Here is an 8,525-nt window from a genome sequence, read left to right on the forward strand (position 1 = left end):
GCACAAAAATACAACACTGTGAGTGCCTTTAAGTTGCGGTGTAGGTTTAATTCATTTTTAACAAAGATAGAACGATAGAGTTTTCGCCTCTACTTTATCACCAGCAATGCACCACAGAAGAAACAAAGTTGTGAAAAGTGGCCAATAGCTGGTCACCTAGTTCCATGAAAACACAGCAACCACACCCAGCACAATGACACACATTGTAGTTTCGAGAAGCTATTTAATGCAGTATCACAAATTCCAAGGCAGACAAATTAAAGCATATCATCCTAGTTAAATATGTTACTATATTTCTCTTTCTTTTCTTTATCGTTTTCCATATGCTTTTGTTACCCATTGATCCAGTGATGCCATAAGGAGGGTGCAGGGGGTACATCCCATACCCGGTTGTCACCCTCGGAAGGAGTGACACCAAATTGGAAGCTCTTTTTCAGTGACAGGAGCTGGGTGCTTTCACACAACCTCCCTTCAAATATGCCCGTAAAACAACAACAGTAATAATAATAATAATAATAATAATACTTGAGATCAATCTATTTGACAAATATAATGTCAAATAGACACATCACATGGTATTAGTGTTGCATTCTAGCATGTACTATACACATAAACTTTGTACATGAGCCAATCAGACCTTCTAAGTCTCCTTCATTTGTAGCTTAAGAAAGAAAGCCTTGCTAGGTTATTTTGTCCCTTTAAATCACTGTCCTCAGCCTATGACAGAAAGCATGGAGTAACGCCTGCGTGGGGCAAGGGGCGGATGTTTCATGTCATCAGAGCCCCGGCTGGGATAATTACTCTTGAAAGGTGTGATTGCAGTAGAGTTGTGTCTAATCAGCCGCTGATTTCCATGTTATGTCCCAGGTCGTTTGGAATTGCTTGACAAAGACCTGGAGAGAATTATGCTCAATGCTTGGTATCCCTTTTCAAATATAAACATAGGCCAATTAGTCCTAGAATCTGAGAGACATTGAGAATATTTTGAACAAAGTTAAAGGATTAGGGAACAGAATTGTTTCAGACAGAAGGTTGTAAAGAAAAGTCTTAAATATTGTGTTAACCCCATTGCTGCAGAAAACAAAAACACTTCACATTTGCTGTGCCATTCTGCAACTGTATGGATGGAATCTAGTTTTAGAGACAGTGCGATTGTGCAAAATGGCAGAACTGTTCATACACATGCCTGATGAGACATAAGCATACCTCCCAACTGTTCAGACAAGTAAAGAGGGACATCTGCGTGCGCCGAAGGCACTCCCATGAAATGAGGGGGCATGGCTTAGCGTCAAGGTTGCGTTGCCTACAAATTACGGTATTCCCACGAAGTCACGCCCCATTTTTGTCGCTGTGGGGGCCTGACCAGCAGCTCTGTCAGCTGCTGGCCAGCCCCAGCCTCCCAATTGCTCCACCCCACCGGGGGACACTGCCGGGCCCCGGCGGGACATTGGAATGTCCCCAAAAACCGGGACGTTCCCACGGAAAGCGGGACAGTTGGGAGGAATTCATAAGTGGTTATTCAGACCTGATCACTGCGCTACTAAACTGCAGAGTGATGGGATCAGGTATACTGCCCAGCCAGAGTAGAATCCAGCCCCATGAAAGCCTGCGGATTGCTTAGCACGGAACTGGCAATTAGCTGCAAATCCAATCGCAAGCTGCTCCACACTTACCACCCACAAACGCCGGTTTCCTGTCAATCAACTTACGTACAGCCAGTAATTAAAAAAATGAGCAGGATTTTATCGCAGGACGGCCTTGCGCATGCACACTTCAATCTGTACGCCTGCGCAATCTATCGATAATCGCCTGGCCTACTTATTTGCAAGGGTACAATCAGGTTTGCTTTGTCATCACCATGTATGCTGCTTTCTCATCATGTATGACAGGACAAGGATGGCTAATGTAACATACATACACAATAACATTTATCATCTTAAACCTCTAAACCAGAATTTGTTCTCCTTATTATATTTTTGAGAGCAGTTGCCTATAGGAAGTTCAGTGCGTCGCACTGAAGCCGTGAGCCCAATTGATTTTGGGACTAGAATACTGACAAGTTAGCCTGCTACCATGTACTGTACATGGAAACCCAAGGCAGATGTGCTGCAAAGATCGTTGGTATCTGTAAAAAAAAAGACTTCTGGTGAATTAATGAGTTCAAAGGCACACAGAGTCTTGGACACATTCCTAGATGGATATTGTTACGTCCTTAGCATCCTACGGCGGAGCCAGATTCATCGTTGTTGTTTGCATGCCGGACCTCTGTGTCCAGTGTGGAGCTTGGGAAACTTCTCAGTTCAAATTCGAGTGACTTTGTAAGAATTCAGAACAAACGTTGGAGGCAAACTGCTAAATCATGTTTTAAGCCCCCTGCCCAGGACTTACACACCCGTGCCAGATGTTTAACTTCAACAATTTGATGCAAAGGTGTTAAAGTCTTAATTTAGTGCTCAAAGTCCTAAGTGCTCTCCTACTTTTACCTAATGTTTCACTGGGTACAGTATTATTATATTTACACAAAATGTATATTTGTCCTGTCATATTCTTTACCTTTCACCAATATCTACCGTTGCGATTTTAACAATAGTGGAAAACCCAATGAAACGCCTGTAAATTGTCCTGCAAACAGAATGAAACATTAGTTTGTGTCTTCCTGGATGGACACTTGATGAATGTATTTGCATAAACCAACATCCACATATACAAATACAGTAGAAAGAACCCAGAACTGACCTCACTGTTAGTACGGCAGATCTGTTGAATGACAAAAGACAGAATTCAGTTTTGTGCATCTATGACCTAGAAAAGTGCGCATACTGTCATAGTGTAATGTAATTAGGCCTCCTTCCTAAACACAGGCAAGATGTTTATTAAAAGTAATTACCACATGGCAGCTCTTCTTGCTCAGACGCACAATTGTTGGAATATATTTTCCTTAACGAATTCTTACTGTAAAAAACTACAAATGAAAAGGGCCAAATACTGTGAATTCTCCATCAGCATCTATGAACACATGTACAGTACGTGATGCACATATCCTGTAATTTAGTATTAAACATACTTATCCCATTGCTAGGTGATATATAGACGGCCATATCCTGGTTTGCACAATCACTGATTGCTAATTGTATATGCAAATCAGTAATGTGTTTTAAATAAACTATAACTGCCAGTTGTATAGTCAACACAGATTGCAGTTGCAACAAACAGTTAACTCTTTTATCACATCCAAGTGTGATTTTTTGCACACTGCCCGCACTATTGCATGCAGTGGTGGGACGATTATTGTAATGTTCTGCCCAGGGGCCCTGCTAATGTTCTGCCCCGGGGCCCCTGACAATTTTAAGATGTCCCTGCCCACTAAAGTGACTAAAATTTGACTGGGGAACAGCTCCAGGGCTGGATCAAGGCAAGTGGGGGCCCCACAATTATAATTGCTGTCAATGCCAAAAGACCACCCCCCCCCCTCCTGTGAGACACTCGCTGAAGGAAACCACAGCCAAGAAGTAGCATGCCAAAGCAGCAGGTTCAGCCAGTTTGGGTCAGTGCCTTGCATTGTAGCAAAGGTTGAGTATCCCTTATCCGAAATACTCGGGACCACGAGCATTTCGGATAAGGGATGTTTACGGTATTTGGATATTTTTTTTAACATACTTACCTGGTCCCCCAATGGTCCCACGGCATCCCCCGGCATGCTCTGCGTCAACCGGTGTCCACGGCAGCTTTCAGGATCTTCTTCAGCGGTCCCAGGGGTGCTTGCGTGAGTTTGCAGGCACGTGCACCAATGCAATGTAGGCCACCGTGGACATCGGGGGACTTGGGAAGTATGAAAAGGGGGGGGGGGAACAAAAAATCCGAAATACATTTTTTGGAATATTTCAGATAAGAGATCTCTGGATACGGGAGACTAAACCTGTTGTGAAATTCTGCAAGACACTGACCCTAAGACACCAACTCCTGCTTCCCTGTGGCAGAGAAGATTCCCAGGGCAATCATCAGGGGGGACTGCAGGGACTCCTGTCCTGGGCCCAGACAGAACGGGGGCCCAGGACTGGAGTTTATAAAGTATAATTTGTCATAAAAAAGTTCACATTTCCCTTGAAGCAATGTAGAGGATGAGTAGTGCGGCTAGTGCTGCAGACACAGGTCTCACCAGGTATTCCAGGTGTTTGAGAAGGAGAGGGTGGCCCTGCCTATTTTGTCAGACCCAGGTCTACAATTTCTGATGGCAGCCCTGGCTGTGTCACAAGAGGATATTGAAACTGCAGAATGTGGGAGCTCCTAATGTGTGGGGACCCTGGGATGAGAGCACTTGTTACCTATCTCTTATACCTGGCCTGCACAGCTCCTCTTGTGAAAGTCATGGTTTCTAGGAGTCAAGTCAATTAGCTGCTACTGTAATTGGGTCCTGGGGGCCATTATTACAGTGAACTCGAAACGGCAAATTTGGTTTGCAATTCAATTGATTTTCAGAGGAAATCCACATTTGTGTGAGGGTACCACACTGAGCAGGTGAAAGGTAGAGAACATCCTTGTTATAAGGTACAATGTCAGGACTCAGCACAGAACCTCTAGGGCACCCCTCGTAATGAATTATTATACACTTGGATGGGTTTAATTAAACACTTACTCTACAACCGTTTTCTATACCACAAAAATAAATCCATTTGACGCCTTTCAAACTCCAGTGCTTTCAGTATGGCCACCAACAACCTTCTAAATGGTTCTGCTATCTCAGTTGTTACTTTTTATAGGTCCAGGATGGTCTCCCCACTTTTAGCATGCACTTCTCCTATGTGTGTATTTTGTGGAAATGTCATGCAACCTCTTCACAAGCACCGCTGATTGTCATTTCCTAATCTCACATTACTTGGGTGTGTGCATTTGTGCAATGTACGCAAGTTTCATGAAACAAATTTGGTTTCACAAACACACTTCTAATTGAATTGACCTCCTACCGAAAACCTGTTATCCATATAGAAAGGCAATTTCAAAGTTCTTGATCTGTCAAGCATTTGAAAAGTGTCAGTGCCTTATGGCAATGCATTTACTATAATGTAGAACCTGATTAAGATGTGGCTGGAGTTGCTATCACTGCTACTTCTTTGGAACATTGTATGGTAATGTAGCAGGACACATATAAGTAGATTCCTTCTGTTGTAGTAGTGATCTGAGCCGCAGCATTAGATTGTTCAACACCATCGGCCAGCTTGCACAAGACAGCGGTTACAGAGGTTTGGAAATCTCTGTCCTATGATTGAGATCCCTAAGCTCTTCCCTCCCCCTAAACGGCAATGGCATATCTCCATTTTCACAAACTGGAGTTGTCGCTGCCCCCTCCCTGCCAGTCCACAGAGCAGCAGACTCTCAGTCAATACCTACATTGCATGACCCGTTCCTGCACACACAGATTGGGTCCTCTGCATGCACAAAGTACCGATACCGTACCAAAGCGACCAGGCATAAATAAAGTCCATGGTGAGCAATGATTCTTGTTTAAATCTGTAATTGAATCTTTAATTCTTATTTCAAATTGCCAGATGCACATATAGTCAATAAAAAGTTGAACAAATGATTCTGGGTAGCAGAATAAGCCACCCAGTAACATAAGAGCCTTTAATTCACCTACTGATTTATTTTAAAATGGAAATTTGTTACACTATAGCTGTGTGGTTAATTTTACTAGGACTGAAAGCTGTCTTCAGCTGCCCTCCCTGCTTCATGTTTAGTCTCTCTCTGCTGGGAAGTCTGGAGGTACCAACTAGTGGCGGGGACATGGGGTGAGGAAAATGGGACGCTTGAGGTTTGTCTAAACAGGCCTAAATCACAGGCAGACGAGTCTGCTTTGGAGAATTATTTTGTTTGGAAACCATAGAGCAAGACATTAGGGCAATCTACTTTCTAAAATGACACAGAACAACACAAATTAACTCCTTGACTGTTAATGAGATCCACTTTGTAGGTAGTTCAGGTGGCAAATGTTTAAACAGCAGCAAAATAATGTTTATTCTTAAATAAACCCCTTAAGCAAAAGCTAGTGGTTGAGCTGGGCACGTTTGTTTAAAAAATCGTTTTGTGAAAATAAATACAACACAAAATAAATGGTTATAACTGCAGCTGAAGTGCTGGGACTCATTAAGGTTTGGTAGAGAGCGGCTGATTGTAACGTACATAACAGCACTAGGAGCAACTGATCCAGATGCCTGTTTGGTATGAAGCATTTATTACAAAACAAATAAGCCACTGTTAACACCTTCAACAGGTGATTTCATGCTTCATATGGAAAGAGCCTGTTACCTGAGTATAAATATACAGGTAGAATATACAAGTATCTTTTTTTCATGTTCTATGGACTTTTTAATTGATACAATTCCCTAGGCACCTGTAAATGTTTAGCAGCTATCCTCCATGTTGCTTTGGGGATTATTCTGGTTCACTCGCAAAGGCACAATCACTCTCTAATGGACAAAACCATATGCACTGCAGGTGGGGCAGATGTAACATGTGCAGATAGAGTTAGATTTGGGTGTTTTATTGTTTCTGTGCAGGGTAAATCCTGTCTGTTTTATTTTTACACTGCAATATAGATATCAGTTTGAAGTACAGACCCCACCCAAATCTAACTCTTTCTGCACATGTTTTATCAGCCCCACCTGCAGTGCATATGGTTATGTCCATTAGAGAGTGACTGTGCCTTTGCAAGTGAACCAGAATAAACCCCTGTGCCCTCTCTGCGCATATTTTATTCTGATATAGTAAATAATTATTTTTTGAATGATCTATGTAGATTTACCAAAACATGGCATTAAAATAATCTCTTTACACTGCTCTTCACAGTGATAAGAGATGAAACTTTAAGGCCCCCTTACACTTGTTCAACTTATTGTTCAACAAATTGGACCTGATTGACTCGAGATTTATCCTATGTGCAGGAGGATCAATCTCTTCCAATCTCTTGGTTATACCCAATGGCACGGGATTGTGGATTGTGTCCTACACATCAGGCACATAAGATTTTGTCAGACAGGCGCATCAGATCTTGTCAGATAAATTGACTCAATCCACCTGAATTGAGTCAAATCTCACAAAATCTCACAAGTGAGTGGTTCCAAACTTGGTCCTCAAAGACCCCTAACAGTTTACATTCTCCAGGTACCTGTGGATTTTTAAATGTGACACTTGGTGATGCACAGTGTTCCTGGATGACCTATAAAATGTGACCTGTTAGGGGTATTTGAGGACTGAGTTTGCAAACCACTGATTTAGACCAATTTATCATTAGGGGTTTCTTAACTAAAGGTCGATTTTAATAAATAAAATTCAATCTATATTGATGTTGGGTTTCCAGGGATAAAATGTAAAAATTTATAGAAAAAATTGTTTGTTAGTCAATGTGTGTCTAAGCACAAATTGGATTTAGATTGACTGTAATGGATATAAAAGCAATAGCAATCAATGGAAATTCATCTTTAGTAAATATACACTTTAGAATCAGGCTGGACAGAGCGTCCAACAATGGCAAAGTCTACAGTAATGTGAGAGCGATCGCTATTACTTTATATTATTTATTTACAGTTTCTTATATAGCGCAGCAGATTCCGTTGCGCTTTACAATGGTAGACAGTGATAGAACAAACCCGGTAACAACAGACAGACTTGGAGGTAGGAGGGCCCTGCTGCAAGCTTACAATCTATTATATCCAACTTCTATCCAGTCCTATTGCGCATATATACAGCCCTGTGTTGCTGAAAAGCAATTTACTAAACAGTGGCGCAATTGTGCTGAAATGAATGTGTTTACACTTGTTAAGGATGGGGTTGCATCACTAATTTTACATTTTGAAATAAAATAAATAATAAATTGCAGTGGATCCCTGGTTATACATGTCCCATTACCGTGTACATGTCACCCATGCATAGGTACCATTATGTGAACAGAACCATTATTATGTTTATTAATACACTAGGAATAAGAGACATCATTAAGACATGCGATGCCTCCTTCCTCAGCAACGTCACTGGTTTCTAGTGAACTGATAAACTACAATCTTGTTAATAATAGCTTAGCCCATAAAATGTCTGTCTCCACAGTGTGCATGCAGGGAACAGGTACAATTTAAATAACACAGCATTTGGTGGATGAAAGTTCAAAATAACATTTTTCACTACTGTATCATAGTACCATCATTTATTAGGCAAAATTAATATGTTTAGAAGAACTGGATGACCAACTGGAATCTTTAATTCTGATAATAAGAAATTTCACCTACTGTTTGTTTTCAGCTCATAATGGGTTAACAGCCTTGAGTACTTGTGGGGCACAGGATGTCTGCTCCACGTCTTTGAAGGCCCCAAAAACCATAAGTGATTATGGAATTTAATCTTAAATGTCACTTCTCCTCCCTTGCAGTGGTTGTCCTATGAAACAAAAATCCAATCCCAGCTGAACATTCCGCCTGGTGTTTCACATCAGCCGTGTTTACCTTCCATGGCCACAACTGCACCCAGTGTATGCATTACAT

Source organism: Crinia signifera, chromosome 6 (genome assembly GCF_055691185.1).
Source record: "Crinia signifera chromosome 6, ASM5569118v1, whole genome shotgun sequence".
NCBI lineage: Eukaryota > Metazoa > Chordata > Amphibia > Anura > Myobatrachidae > Crinia > Crinia signifera.